Source organism: Lissotriton helveticus, chromosome 5_1 (assembly GCF_964261635.1).
Source record: "Lissotriton helveticus chromosome 5_1, aLisHel1.1, whole genome shotgun sequence".
Lineage (NCBI taxonomy): Eukaryota > Metazoa > Chordata > Amphibia > Caudata > Salamandridae > Lissotriton > Lissotriton helveticus.
The window spans coordinates 457,096,312-457,112,733 of NC_136065.1; positions in this window are offsets into that span (position 1 = coordinate 457,096,312).

Here is a 16,422-nt window from a genome sequence, read left to right on the forward strand (position 1 = left end):
CAGAGTGCAGAGTGGTAGTGCAGAGTGCAGAGTGGTAGTGCAGAGCGGTAGTGCAGAGCGGTAGTGCAGAGTGGTAGTGCAGAGTGGTAGTGCAGAGTGCAGAGTGGTAGCGCAGTTTGGTAGTGCAGAGTGCAGAGTGGTAGTGCAGAGTGCAGAGTGGTAGTGCAGAGTGCAGAGTGGTAGTGCAGAGTGGTAGTGCAGAGTGCAGAGTGGTAGTGCAGAGTGGTAGTGCAGAGTGCAGAGTGGTAGTGCAGAGTGCAGAGTGGTAGTGCAGAGTGGTAGTGCAGAGTGCAGAGTGGTAGTGCAGAGTGAGAGTGCAGTTTGAGAGTGCGAGTGGTAGTGGTAGTGCAGATTGAGAGTGCAGAGTGTAGATTGGTAGTGCAGATTGGTAGTGCAGAGTGGTAGTGCAGAGTGCAGAGTGGTAGTGCAGAGTGCAGAGTGGTAGTGCAGAGTGCAGAGTGGTAGTGCAGAGTGGTAGTGCAGAGTGAGAGTGCGAGTGGTAGTGCAGAGTGGTAGTGCAGAGTGCAGAGTGAGAGTGCAGTTTGGTAGTGCAGAGTACAGATTGGTAGTGCAGAGTGCAGATTGGTAGCGCAGAGTGCAGAGTGGTATTGCAGTGTGCAGAGTGGTAGTGCAGAGTGGTAGTGCAGAGTGGTAGTGCAGAGTGGTAGTGCCGAGTGGTAGTGCAGAGTGGTAGTGCAGAGTGCAGAGTGGTAGTGCAGAGTGCAGAGTGGTAGTGCAGAGTGGTAGTGCAGAGTGGTAGTGCAGAGTGGTAGTGCAGAGTGGTAGTGCAGAGTGCAGTTTGAGAGTGCAGAGTGCAGAGTGGTAGTGCAGAGTGCAGAGTGGTAATGCAGATTGGTAGTGCAGAGTGGTAGTGCAGAGTGGTAGTGCAGAGTGGTAGTGCAGAGTGCAGAGTGGTAGTGCAGAGTGCAGAGTGGTAGTGCAGAGTGGTAGTGCAGAGTAGTAGTGCAGAGTGCAGAGTGGTAGTGCAGAGTGGTAGTGCAGAGTGCAGAGTGGTAGTGCAGAGTGGTAGTGCAGAGTGGTAGTGCAGAGTGCAGAGTGGTAGTGCAGAGTGGCAGTGCAGAGTGGTAGTGCAGAGGGCAGAGTGGTAGTGCAGAGTGGTAGTGCAGAGTGCAGAGTGCAGAGTGGTAGTGCAGAGTGGCAGTGGAGAGTGCAGAGTGAGAGTGCAGAGTGGTAGTGCAGAGTGCAGAGTGAGAGTGCAGAGTGGTAGTGCAGAGTGCAGAGTGAGAGTGCAGAGTGGTAGTGCAGAGTGCAAAGTGAGAGTGCAGATTGAGAGTGCGAGTGCGAGTGCAGAGTGCAGAGTGGTAGTGCAGAGTGCAGAGTGGTAGTACAGAGTGCAGAGTGGTAGTGCAGAGTGCAGAGTGGTAGTGCAGAGTGGTAGTGCAGAGTGCAGAGTGGTAGTGCAGAGTGGTAGTGCAGAGTGCAGAGTGGTAGTGCGGAGTGCAGAGTGGTAGTGCAGAGTGCAGAGTGGTAGTGCAGAGTGGTAGTGCAGAGTGCAGAGTGGTAGTGCAGAGTGGTAGTGCAGAGTGGTAGTGCAGAGTGGTAGTGCAGAGTGCAGAGTGGTAGTGCAGAGTGGTAGTGCAGAGTGGTAGTGCAGAGTGCAGAGTGGTAGTGCAGAGTGGTAGTGCAGAGTGGTAGTGCAGAGTGCAGAGTGGTAGTGCAGAGTGGTAGTGCAGAGTGGTAGTGCAGAGTGCAGAGTGGTAGTGCAGAGTGGTAGTGCAGAGTGGTAGTGCAGAGTGGTAGTGCAGAGTGCAGAGTGGTAGTGCAGAGTGGTAGTGCAGAGTGCAGAGTGGTAGTGCAGAGTGCAGAGTGGTAGTGCAGAGTGGTAGTGCAGAGTGGTAGTGCAGAGTGCAGAGTGGTAGTGCAGATTGCCGAGTGGTAGTGCAGCGTGCAGAGTGCAGAGTGGTAGTGCAGAGTGCATAGTGGTAGTGCAGAGTGCAGAGTGGTAGTGCAGAGTGCAGAGTGGTAGTGCAGAGTGGTAGTGCAGAGTGGTAGTGCAGAGTGGTAGTGCAGAGTGGTAGTGCAGAGTGGTAGTGCAGAGTGCAGAGTGGTAGTGCAGAGTGGTAGTGCAGAGTGCAGAGTGGTAGTGCAGAGTGGTAGTGCAGAGTGCAGAGTGGTAGTGCAGAGTGGTAGTGCAGAGTGGTAATGCAGAGTGCAGAGTGGTAGTGCAGAGTGGTAGTGCAGAGTGGTAGTGCAGAGTGCAGAGTGAGAGTGGTAGTGCTGAGTGCAGATTGGTAGTGCAGAGTGCAGATTGGTAGTGCAGAGTGGTAGTGCAAAGTGCAGAGTGGTAGTGCAGAGTGGTAGTGCAAAGTGCAGAGTGGTAGTGCAGAGTGGTAGTACAGAGTGCAGAGTGGTAGTGCAGAGTGCAGAGTGGTAGTGCAGAGTGGTAGTGCAGAGTGCAGAGTGGTAGTGCAGAGTGCAGAGTGGTAGTGCAGAGTGGTAGTGCAGAGTGGTAGTGCAGAGTGCAGATTGGTAGTGCAGAGTGCAGAGTGGTAGTGCAGAGTGCAGAGTGGTAGTGCAGAGTGATAGTGCAGAGTGATAGTGCAGAGTGGTAGTGCAGAGTGGTAGTGCAGAGTGATAGTGCAGAGTGGTAGTGCAGAGTGGTAGTGCACAGTGGTAGTGCAGAGTGCAGATTGAGAGTGCAGAGTGGTAGTGCAGAGTGCAGAGTGGTAGTGCAGAGTGGTAGCGCAGAGTGCAGAGTGGTAGTGCAGAGTGCCGAGTGCAGATTGAGAGTGCGAGTGGTAGTGCAGAGTGCAGATTGGTGGTGCAGAGTGCAGATTGGTAGTGCAGAGTGCAGATTGGTAGTGCAGAGTGGTAGTGCAGAGTGCAGATTGGTAGTGCAGAGTGGTAGTGCAGAGTGCAGATTGAGAGTGCAGAGTGCAGAGTGGTAGTGCAGAGTGCAGAGTGGTAGTGCAGAGTGGTAGTGCAGAGTGCAGATTGGTAGTGCAAAGTGGTAGTGCAGAGTGCAGATTGAGAGTGCAGAGTGCAGAAATGTAGTGCAGAGTGCAGAGTGGTAGTGCAGAGTGCAGAGTGGTAGTGCAGAGTGGTAGTGCAGAGTGCAGAGTGGTAGTGCAGAGTGCAGAGTGGTAGTGCAGAGTGGTAGTGCAGAGTGCAGAGTGGTAGTGCAGAGTGCAGATTGGTAGTGCAGAGTGCAGATTGGTAGTGCAGAGTGCAGAGTGCAGATTGGTAGTGCAGAGTGCAGATTGGTAGTGCAGAGTGCAGAGTGGTAGTGCAGAGCGCAGAGTGGTAGTGCAGAGCGCAGAGTGGTAGTGCAGAGCGCAGAGTGGTAGTGCAGAGCGCAGAGCGCAGAGTGGTAGTGCAGAGCGCAGAGTGGTAGTGCAGAGCGCAGAGTGGTCGTGCAGAGCGCAGAGTGGTAGTGCAGAGCGAGAGTGCAGAGTGCAGACTGCAGATTGAGAGTGCGAGTGGTAGTGCAGAGTGCAGATTGGTAGTGCAGAGTCCAGATTGGTAGTGCAGAGTGCAGAGTGGTAGTGCAGAGTGGTAGTGCAGAGTGCAGAGTGGTAGTGCAGAGTGGTAGTGCAGAGTGCAGAGTGGTAGTGCAGAGTGGTAGTGCAGAGTGCAGAGTGGTAGTGCAGAGTGCAGAGTGGTAGTGCAGAGTGCAGAGTGGTAGTGCAGAGTGCAGAGTGGTAGTGCAGAGTGCAGATTGGTAGTGCAGAGTGCAGAGTGGTAGTGCAGAGTGCCTAAAACACATTGCCATTTACAATGCCATTATCTCTAACTTAAAACAAACCCGAGCCCTAATGCATTCCTAATGCTTGTTTCAAAGTGCAATGTGGCACACATACATGCCCTTAGGGAATGTATGTGCGCCACATGTGCACACATGCTCATTTTCAGGGGGTGCATCAGGGTATGCTTATGACACCCTTGCACACTTGAAATTGCATTCGCAATTTGTGAGTACCTAATGGGTACTCGCAAAATGCGAATGTCTTCCCATTCACTCCAATGGGACTCTAGGCCATAGTAATGAATGGGAAGCCACTTCTTAATTGCAACTCGCAATTTGTGAGTCGCAATTAAGGAATACCAAGGAAACGCAAAATATTTGTGAATTTTTTATTACATCTCGTTTTGAGATTCTCAAATAGCGATTTTCAAAAAATCGCTATTTGAGAATCGCATATACAGTATTTGATACATATGCCCCCAGGTGTCTTGTTAACTCCAGGATGCAGAATTAACAGGTACTCTGGGTTGAACTAAAGGAATTTCCTGAGTAATGAGGAGTTACTGGGGGAGTCAGTTCAGTTCAGTTTGAAAAACTTTATTCGATTCTAACAAATCATAAAAGTACATGGTTACAATAATAAAACGATGCTTAAAAATTATTCCATATTACATTTTGCAAAAGCTAAGTATGACCAAACAGCATATAAGGTTTTAGAGCAGGGTTTTCTGTAAACTACCAATTTCTTAATATCATTCCAAAGGTATCAGAATAAATGAATTAAAATTACTAAAGGCCCTATTTCCCAGTTTCCCTATCACAATTCATATCGTTTCCTGATACGCAAAGCAGTTCTAATAAACGTTAACACAGCACAACAAATGACGGCATTGGGCAAAGATCGTAAATAATTAAAACCATCCTGGTATGAAGATGGGGCAATTTCCCTCAGGATGGGCCTAATAAAACGTGCCCTTATATCTTTATATAAAGTGCAAAACAGCATAAGGTGCATTGTGCTTTGTTTGGCTAAATTATTACATGGACAGGTAGTCAGTCTCTCACACCAACTCGCCTGGATAGGAAATGACACAAGAAAGTGCAATGTGCAGAGACGAAACCTCGTTAGAAGGAAGCGGGAGTGTGTATGGGTGCTAAAAGATAGATAAAATTGTTGAAGATTTGGCGACCCATAGAATGGGGTCTCATCATCCAGGTTAGATGTAACTAACTCATTATAATAAGCATTTTTAATCATTGCTTTTATATTAGGTGGCGTGCCATCAGGATTTTTAAAATAATTACCTAGGCCAATCTTACTTAAATTTTTTTTAACATAGCAGAGCCAGGGAATAGACTATACATTTTCTAAACTTAAACAATCTCTTATAATCGCTCTAGTGAATGATAATTCTTCCTATGACCATACTTTCCCCCCATAGAATCAGGGGCGCAATTTTGACTCTATCTTCAACAAAACCCAATCCCAGCCCTGAATAACACAATTTTGTAGACGAGCTAATGGGAACCATCAGCAATCTTTTCATGAATTTGTTTTCCAAAATTTGCAATTGACTGGTTTTTTGACTTCCCCATACACCTGTCCCATAGGTTGTAACTGACGGACATTGGGGGAGTCACTAATTTCGGGTCTGATTTCCCCCTTAATTTCTCATTCTCTACCTCATTTTCCCTGGATATACTCTGTGGACCACATATTTCCTAATGAGGCCTATAAAAGGGTTATATGAAGGGCCACTGGAATTATGCATTAGGAAGGACTAAATTATGTGGCAGGGTTGACTAAATTACATGGCAGGAAAACGAAATTTATGCAGCACATTTTTCTATTGTATTACCTCATTATTTTGTCATATTGACAGATGTTCAAACTACATGGGTACACGGTTTACCTCATTAGTACTAATCAGACACCCAAAAAGAGCAAGTAGCAACAGAAAGGTGACCAGTCAACCGATGTAAAGGGCCTATCAATGCAGGGTCAAGACAGATTTGCATATGGCTGCGTCTGAACCGGGGTGGTGAAGTGAGCTAAAGAACGATGATGGATTCAACCCAGATCTGTGACTGGGGGTGAGTGTCTGAAAAGTTTCAGTGCTCAGCCCATCATCTTGTGTTTGCTTTGTTAATGCACAGCAGCACATGTTGCTGCATTTTGAGTCACTTTTGATTAGTCAGAGCTAGAGGCAATTTTTTGGGCTAAACTCTGTAGATAATGCTGTAGATGATGAATTATGAGGCAAATGTGGCTAATCTATAACCATGCAATAAAATGCAGTGGCTGCAAAATTGCATAATTCCAGTGGCCCTGTTATATGCCTCATCAGGAATTCTGGGTTTCTCATAATGAGACTATATAGAAATACTGTATTAGCACTTTGGCTCAAAAGGAGGACGGATTGTGAGTTGAGTCTGAATTAATCGCAATACATGGCTTACTCCTAAATGGACCTATCCGCTAATTTTTATGGGAGCGTGACCCCATGCAAATTATTTTGCCTGCTCTGTATTAGAGCCGTCGAGCAGTGCATGGAACATGCACCACGTTGAGGTAGAACTCAGTCAGGGTGCCCCCTAAAGGCGACACTTTAAAGGTGGTAATGGGATTCCAAGGACCTCCTCAGATATCTCACCATGTAGTTGCGTGCAGTCTCTCACTCCACCTACCTGCAGGGAAATCTCTGCCCCACTTTGTTTCACAGGCTGGGTGCCACCTGAACAGTGAAAAACAAGCTGCTGCTTCAAACAGCTGTTCTGACGTTCACTAATTCACTGCCTCCCGGACTGGGGCCAATTTGCACATTGGGCAAAGCACATTCATTGTGGTAGGACACACTGGCCTGGTCTGCACACAGTGCACCTAACTAAATGTGCATCACACTGCAAACCAGGGCAGTGCTCCTGATCAGTAATACGGGCCTTCATAACCAAGAGTGCAGATTCGGTCCCAAAATATGTATTTTCACATTTTGACCGTCGTGCAAATAATTGACCAAATGACCCCTTTACAATCCAGCTCCAAAATAAATTTTGACCTCAGAGAGCCCTGTGCCTCCAGGCATCAGCCTCCACTGAATCATGTGCTGTGCTGGCAGGCTGATGACTATGCAGCTTCCCAGAAGTTATTGCAAGGCTTGGGGCTAAAGCAAAGCAAGGCCCTTTTGACACTTCTGCTTTTTGCAGGTGGTATAAATACCTGTCTCAAAGTGTCTATGAAAAGAAAACATGGCATCTTTTAAGGCTTGTTTATGGGGGAGCGCACGTTTACATTTTTTGCCTCTGCATTTTTTCATAAGGTGCACATTCATCAATACTTTGTAGTAGATGACCACATTTAGCTGTTATGAGCAGCACACGATTTAAATGTTGTGCTGGATTAAGCTAGCCTAATATTAATTCCATTTTGAATATCTCATTTACACGTCTTAAGGCGAAGAGGCCTGCACATATCCTTTGCATGTCATATTTTCTTCACACTGCAGATGCTGTGTTGTTCCAGAGGCCTTCTACTAATTAGTGAATAGTCGTTTTGTTGTGTATTAAGTGACTGATAGCGAGGTTCATATCTGAATAAGGAGAAGATTGCAGGGTGGGAGACTCGGGAGAGCTGTTTGTATCTGATAAGCTGTGCAATGTATCAATTCAAGGACATAGCCATGCATGGATCATCGAAATAACATGAGAACAAGGGAGTTTACCAGCTCCCAGAGTCCAGGAGGAGACGATTGGTTCTTGAGAACTGGAACAAGCTGACCTAGTCTTCCTTAAAATAGATTAGGAATTTTCCTAAATGGAACACACTATCTGTATATTCTGTATTCTTTATGTAATTTTAATTCCTAGAATGTTCTATTTTATGCTAAAATGTTAGCTTTTTGACAATTTTATTTTTGAAACGATAATACTAATTTCTTAAAAATCGCTATTTCAGAATCGCAAATTGTTATGTATGTACAAATTCGCATTTTTGCGAATTCTTAGTATTCCTTAATTGCGATTCGCAAATTGCGAATCGCAATTAAGGAATACTTTCCCATTCATTTCTATGGGCCAGGAGGTCCATAGGAATGAATGGGAAGGTATTCTCAATTTTGAGATTCGCAATTTGAAAATCGCAAATTGAGAATAATTTCAAGGGTGCAGGGGTGTCAAAAGGACACCCTGTTGCACCCCTGAAATATGCATGGGTGCACATGTGGTGCACATACATGCCCTAAGGGCATGTATGTGCGTCAAATAGCACTTTGAAAAATGCAAAAATTGGCATTTTTCAAAGAATTTGCAAATTACCACCAACTTGAAGTTGGTGGTAATTTGCGATTCCTTAGGGACAATTTGCAATTCTTTTTGCTTCATACATTGCATTTAAGGAATCGCAAAATTTGCGATTCCTTAAATGCAATTGCACCATATTTTCATTTATACATACCATTTTGCAAATTCGCAAACGCCGAAATTCAGCGTTTGCGAATGCGAATTTGCTTCATACATATGGCCCTTTGTCATTTCTAGTGGAGCTTAATTGGTCCTTCACTGTTCATGCAAATGTATGTAAATAATTGCTCCTAATTTTCTCTCCTTGTCAGCTGCAAAGGGTCAATACGACCAGTGGTGGGGTTTGTATGATGAATATACCAGACGTTTGAGGTTGAAGAACCACCGCTCCATCAAATACACTTCAAAATCTATAGAACATTTTCAGGAAGGCCTATAGGGCCTCTGAAATGCGGGGCTTGTGGTATAATGACCCCTCACACTCTGCCAACGCCTCTGTGGCAGCCCTTTGAAGGTCTCAAGGCTTGAATTAGAGTTGGGTGGCAACAGAATAGGCTCTGTTGGGGGAAAAACTAAGGGCATGATTTAGAGTTTGGCAGATAGGTTACTACACCATAAGTGTGACGGATATCCCGTCCACTGTATTACAAGTGCCATGTGATATAATGTACTTGTAATACAGTGGACAGGTATCCATCATGTTTGTGACAGAACCTGTACGCAGAAATCTACGTCAGCCCCTAAATCTTGATGAGAATCAGCCTGCAGGATTGGATTCCCCAATGAGATTAATATGGTGGAGGAAATTCCTCAGTTGTATTCTCCACAGTAAATTTTACAATTCCCCCTAACTCTAAATAAGTTATTTACGCATTCTGTGACGACTTTTTGAGCTTTGTGCAGGATTTTTAATTATTCCAGACACAATGCAGCGCTGCAGAACACAGACAGGGCACCAAGTGTGTGACACAATGGGGCTCATTACGTTGGCGTAACGATCGCCACCACCGGGCCGGCGGTGGCGATCATTACGCCATCGTGATGAGCAATACCCCGCCATATTATGATGGCGGTGGGTATCCCGGTGGACGCAAAGTCCGTCCACCGCTTTTCCGCAGGTCGGCAATCGCTACGATTGCCGGTCGGAGACGGAGCTGCACCACTAATATGGTGGCAGTGCCTAGCAGGCACTGCCAGCCACATTAGAATGTGGGTGATTGATGGGTCTTTCCAAGGCGGCGATGCCGTCATGGAAAGGCTGGCCGGGATTTGCTGTGGGAGTCCGTTGTGGGCCCCCAGGGAGGGGTGCAATGGGGGGTACCCATGGTACCCCCCTGCAGTTTCATGCACCGCGTGGTGCCTGCCACGTGGTGCCGAGAAATGCTGTGCATACCCTTTTACCATGGTAAAAGGCCAGGATGCGCCCGCCTAATTTGGCCAGTGGGACCTCCGCACGTCTGGCGGTCGCTCGATCACCGTGATGATGGTGAACGGACTGATGTCCGCCCACCATCATAATGAGCCCCATAATTCGGTGTTAATGTGCTTCCTATAGCATTTCCAATAAATGACAACAGAAACTTCTAACATAATATATTAGAAACAACACATCAAACTGACCCAACACTGTACAGGTTTAAAAGTTAAATGGCTATCAGTGTGCACACAACAACACTCACATACATCATCACCCCACTCCAACATTCAACAAAGCAGATCTAAACCGAAGCCGTATTACCCACCTAGCACAGTTCAGACAGGCCACAGAATGGCTAAAAGGTTTCGTCAGAACCACCAACTACTCCCAGCAGATACAATACACCTCTTGGCGACACAACGGATCCCAACACATCTAATTTTCAACAGAAAACAACAATTTTCACACTGACTCCTATACAATTCCATCACACAAACCACCAGACTCTGCTCTGAGTTTAAATCCTTATAACGACTGTTAGAAGACCTCAAAGTTCATTGTTGAAGCAATGACACGCAACACACAATGCGTCCCATAGGAAATACGTATAAAATAACATACTCTAAAAAAATTAGAATACTTACTTGAAGGGAAAATTGAGTTTTATCTGTTTAGCTCTTTTTTGCCAGGTTCTCAAAAGTAGTTTATATTGTTTTGCTTTAGATAGCAGCCATGACCGGAAGTCACTGGGTCACATGGTGTGGTATGAATAAAGAAGACAGACTATCCTAACTGTGTGTTGAAGACATGGAAAATGTGACCCAAGATATTTTTCACTGGTGGTGGAGGAATCATGATACTGATCATCTACTTTCTACCGTTTAATCTGTCTCTAAGGACAAGATTTTAACCCCTTGGGCGCGGCCGCATTTCTGCCCCTGTGCGGCCGTTTTAATGAGTGGGCGGGATCATGACAGCCCCCAGCCGTCATCAGCACACTCCACCGTGATGCATGACGGACAGGGGCCGTCATCAGCATAGAAAGGGTTAATCAATCCTCCTGATTTTTTCTGGTGTTGTGAAGGTGGGCACATGAGTGGTTCACATGCACAGTTGCGCCTGCTCCGCCCACTGTCCATACACATATGTTTTTCAATCCTCCAGCGCCTTTGTAGTGGGGGTTAGTATTACTGGTATAATTACTCACAAATCTGTATATATGTCAGCAACGCTGAAGCATTTGCTACTGCTGGCACTGGGGCCGCATACAAAATATGTTGTCTCTTTTCACTCAGTCGCATATGATATGACTCAGTGCTTAATTTATAAAACAAAAAGTAAGTTGAGGACCCCAAGTTTTTTCTTAGGAGGCTGCTGCTCACTTATCCCACTTGCACTGCCCACATGCAAAATTGGCAATGCCCACCACCTGCTTAGGGAATGCCAATGCCAAAGCCAGACTGTAGCCAACAGGCAGAGTAAGCAAGACAGTTTTCCACAAGTGGGCTTGGTGGGCGTTGCCCCCTTTGAGTTCTTTCCCTAAGCGCATTTCATATTTCATGAACTGTGTAATTCCTTCACACACTTTCCCATTGAATGGTAATTACAATTAGCACATATCTATCTACTGTCCTCTACACTTTGCAGAGAGGCCAAGAACTGGATGAGCAAGTAGTAAGAACACATTTGCAACACAGCAACTGGCACTATGAAAAACCTGGACTGCGTTCAGCCTCAAATTTAGAGCTCTCAATTGTACCATCACAAGCTCCCATCCACTTAATGGACCTACCTTGAAAACTAGAGGCAACTCAGTATGCATTATACAAGATGCATATGTTACATGAAAAGCAAAACTCTCTCTTTCAAATGAGAGAGGCACTAAAAACAAGTGCTGGTGGGGCGCTAATGGCACCCACCGGCACAAATTAACTACTGTAACCACAATATGAGTAACATTAACTGAAATCATTCTTTCTCAAAGCTTTTTTTTAACACATAAAGTAATCTAGGATTCACATCACTAGAGGAAGAAAAGACAGCTCCTGTCCGCCCTCCAGATGTGTTGTCCCCTAGGACACCGCTGTCACCAAAACCTTGAAGTAGAGGGCCGAGCCTGTCCATGATAATAAATATAGGGGCCAAAAGAAAATATCTTAAGTATTCAAAAGGAAGCAAGTTTGTGGAACCGGCAGCTCTGCAGATGTTGAGCAATAGTTACAGCAGGAATAATTCAAGTCCTGGTTTTGACTAGAGTATTATCTTTCCAGGACACAATATTGGCCCTAAGCCTGCTCGAAAATTTCATAATTACCTTTGTGAAATGTAGGTGAAATGTTCAAAGAATTACACAAAAGTCCACGTTATTGTGCAAATTGCTGATTCAGCATTTCACGCTATTTTTTGCGAGGATGCATTTTTCATACAAAAAATAGCGCAAAATTGTACATGACACAAATAAAAGTTGTATGGGTTCAGTTCGTTCTGGTGGTTCCCATGCTTCCACAATAGGATTTACGCCTACTTTGAATCTCATTTATGCACGTACAACCAGCAATAATGTAAGTTTGGGCATTTCACACAACAATTGCAAAATGTTGGAAATTATGCAATATTAGTGCAGCACAAAATAGATTTTGCACAGGCTTAACTGCCGCCCAATGGCAAACTTTGCACCAACAAAACAAAGGAGTTCACTGCCAAATTAATAAATGAACCATATGCAATTCAATTAATCCCCGAATCTTGGAAGGTTTTGCGGGAATATGAGACAGAGACAGAGACAGAGCGAGACAGAGAGAGAGCAAGATAGGGCGAGAGAGAGAAAGCGAGGGAGATAGAGAGGGAGAAAGGGACAGTGAGAGAAGGTACTGTAAGAGAAGTAAAGATAAGATAGCACCCTAAAGTGTACCATAATGAGATCAGGCATCGGGCTAGGTGGCCCTTTTGTGGAAGGCAATGCATATATGGATGGCATATGCACACCTTGTTTTACTAATTTCTTTCATTTTTAAAGTTCCTCTCGTTAGGTCTCGCCCTGGAATTCGCATCCAAAGGATGCGTCCAGGGTCGGAGACTTATAGCGAGCTGACACGGGGGAATGACGGACAAAAATCTGTCACGCGCTTCTCCCCGGCTGGATTCCGCTGCTTGCACGCGCACCAACATTCACGCATGCGCACATCACAGGCACAGGCACACGCATACACAGCACTCACGCATGCGCACATACACACGCGCTGCTTACTTTCACTTTGCAACCCCCCCCACCAGTCATCGGATTTTTTTACACACGCACGCATGCATGCATACATACACACACACAGACACACGCGCACGCACAGGCACACACGCACACACAGGCACACAGACAGACACACACGCGCGCGCGCACATGTCCCCTCCCCCCCCTCACACCCCACTCACCGAGTTCTTTTAGTGTGTCCCTCTCTCCTTCCCTCTCTCCTTCGGCAGGCAGCGGCAGGCAGCGGGTCATCCTAGTAGCAGGCGGGGCTCTCCACGAGCACAGGAGCCCCGCTAGCTGACACGCAAATCTTCCGGCAATCTTCTGGCTCACGGGCACAGGAGCGCGGGGTAGGCTCCCATCTGCTTCCTGTCTTTTTGCGGCCCCGCCCCCATCCCAACACAGGTTGCCTGGCTTCCTGTTCGAGCCGGGCTGCGGCGGTGAGTTTTTGCATGTTCTACAACTTTAAATTGTATGTCTATATAGTCAATTAAAATGATAAATAAGTCCACAAAGCTAAGTAGTCACATATATAGGCTTCTAATGTATAAACGGTCTTGACTTGTTTATGCCATGATGCGATGCCCACTCATAGGTCGCCACCCAGCTGGATGAGACAGCGTAACCGCCATTGGCTGAAGAAAACTGTAAAACGCAAGGCGATTGGTTACTATGGTTCAGCTGATGTTTTGGAAGTTAGACTTAAAGCTCGTACAGCCCTTCCTTCTGCAGAGCGCTACTACTGGCTGGTGTGGCGCTAAGTAAAAGAAACTGCAGTAAAACACCTCGCAGCGCCGCGGTTAGACATGTAAGCGGTGGTGTGATATCCAAATCTTATTTGTTTGCCACTAGATGATCGTGAGGAAATCTCCTTCTCTTATTCTGCCTCCCTTTTCCTCCGGCCACAACCGGTGTCACGTGGATGCAGACTGAAACCTAGTACCCGTAGCATCATAAGTGTATGCTTAAGGCTTGGGAACCGGAAGGCAGATTGGGGTGGACTCCGGGGCGGCCACCTCGGGGAGAGGATGGAGCCGCTGCAGAGGAATGGCTACCAGGGGCACGGCCGGTACGTGCTGGCAGTGGACGTGGGCAGCACCGTCCTCAAATGTCACGTCTACGACAAGGCGGCGGCGGTCAGGGGAGCCGGCAGCAAGAAGGTGACTGTGGGGAAAGAAAGGGGGTTGTGGGAGAGAAGGAGGGGTGTGTCGGCTGGGAGTGCATGAAAAGACCCGGGCTGTAATAAACAGACAGTGGGACAATGCAGGCTTGCAAGAAGAGGCAGAGAAGGGAATGCAAGAGCGGAGGTTATGCAGAGCTGTCAAGTTTCCTAAGTCTATGCTTCAGTGGGTCACCCGGCCCAAGTTTTTCCTTTGCTTTTTGGGACTTAGAATAGTTCTTTTTATGGAGGGGTAAACCGGACTGCAAGTAGTGGGTCACCCGGCCCAAGTTTTTCCTTTGCTTTTTGGGACTTAAAATAGTTCTTTTTATGGAGGGGTAAACCGGACTGCAAGTCCCAGCATGCAAAGGAAATCCTTGAATTGATGACTTACTCACGACCATGGGGAACTCAAGAACTCTGTCTGTGATACATTTCAACTCACCCTCATTTTGGGGGGTGTCCCACACACCTTAGACTCATCTTCACCTTCCAAACGAGCAATGCCTTCCTTGGACTTCAACAGGGTCACAGAGGAACCTCCTCGCCTTCCAAAAATGCTTCAATTGAGTTCAATAGGCTCCCCCTCAAAGGACCCCCAATTTACACACACTTAGGATACGCAAAAGCTTAGGGGTGCGGTGCTTTGCCTAAGAATGGTCTGAGACAGAAGCATGTGGGAACGGGCTGCATAAGAGAATGCTTTGTAATGCATTAAAGAGACGAGTGCAGTGCAGAATATCCACTGTAGCACTTGCTCAGTGTGCCATGCAGTGTCCTCGAGAGAGAGAAAACTAAATAAATACAAATATATATTATATATATATATATATATATATATATAATCAAGTAGTCAGTGCTATGTAGGTTCTGCAGCTGTTGGAACATTGAGGCATAACGCATACTCCGTGCACTATGATTACTGATAACTGAAGTGTAAAAGTGCACTGGTCCTTTATCACGTAGCAGTGTGAAGTGCAATTGCTGAACTTGGCACACAGCTCAAAAGGTGGTAGATACATAATTAGGTTATGGAGACGTGGCATGCCTATGGTATTTTTTAAACGAGCAATCTTTCTCTATGCATTTTCTGGTTATGTGTCATGAATTATGTGGCAAGTGATACATTATGTGGCAAGCGATGAATTATGTGGCAAGTGATACATTATGTGGCAAGCGATGAATTATGTGGCAAGTGATAAATTATTTTGCTAGTGATAAATTATGTGGCAAGTGATAAATTATGTGTCATGAATTATGTGGCAAGTGATACATTATGTGGCAAGCGATGAATTATGTGGCAAGTGATACATTATGTGGCAAGCGATGAATTATGTGGCAAGTGATACATTATGTGAAGTAGTGTGGCTCACTGGTTAGAGGCGGCAGACCCGAGAGCAGAGGACGGCCCGGGACCAGGGTTCGATTCCCGGCGCGGCAGGTTTCTGGACCAGGGTCAGCGGACTCGATAATTCTCTCGCCTCGGTGCCCACTCTGATCAGCGTTCACACTCGGCAACTCTGGGCATTAGCTTGCCTCATCTTCACTAACGGCCCCACCAGACCGCCGGGGATGCCTGGTCTCACCCTGGAGATACCCATTAAGGGACCATCTCTCAGGGAAGCCAGGAAGGGTTTCGCAGCGGTCGAAGCGCCTTGGGACCCTACGGGTAAGTAGTGCGCTATATAAATGCCTATACATTTACATACATACATACATTATGTGGCAAGTGATAAATTATGTGTCATGAATTATGTGGCAAGTGATAAATTATGTGGCAAGCGATGAATTATGTGGCAAGTGATACATTATTTGGCAAGTGATGAATTATGTGGAGGGGAGGGGCTATAATCATGCAGAAGACGCCATTTTGCTGCTGCATAAGTCATAGGTGGGCTGCATCATTATATGTCAATATGCAACATATTTTATATGTCCCTTTTTATAAAAACAAAACATAACTACTGCAAAAAAAAATTCTTTTATGCAAACAAATTTAAATACTGCATAAATAATTTTAACAACAAATACTTTATATGTAGCTTTTTATGTACATAAGAAAACTATAGCATAAAGCAAAAAACATTGCCATTTACAATAATAATAGCTCAAACTTAAATAATGCGAGACCTATTGCATTGCAAATGCTTGTTTTTCCATGGTAATCCAATTTGCGTGCTGACTGGGACCGTGCCTGCCCTTGGCACGTGAAAAATGAAGACAATAATTGCAGCAACTCTTCGCTGTTTAACCAATCGCACAGCTTGAAGACAAAATCATTCACAAGTTTTTGCGTGCTTCAAATACATTTTTATTCTTTGCTTTTAACATTTCATCTGGTTTGACTGGCTTTTTTGACAATAAGACTGTCCAAAATTACCCATTGCTTCACATAAGGTGGTTGTGCCCATTCAGACCTCGTGCCACTTCACGTACGGGACATTAAAGTCATGTATCACAGCAGAAATATTAATCCCAATGCATTTCGGGCCCTCATTATTGGCCCTTCTTCAGGAGAAGCTGTTCAGATTTAAAAATGACATAAAACCTGTATTAGTCTACCATAATGCGACAATGTGATATTTTTTAACAAATGCACG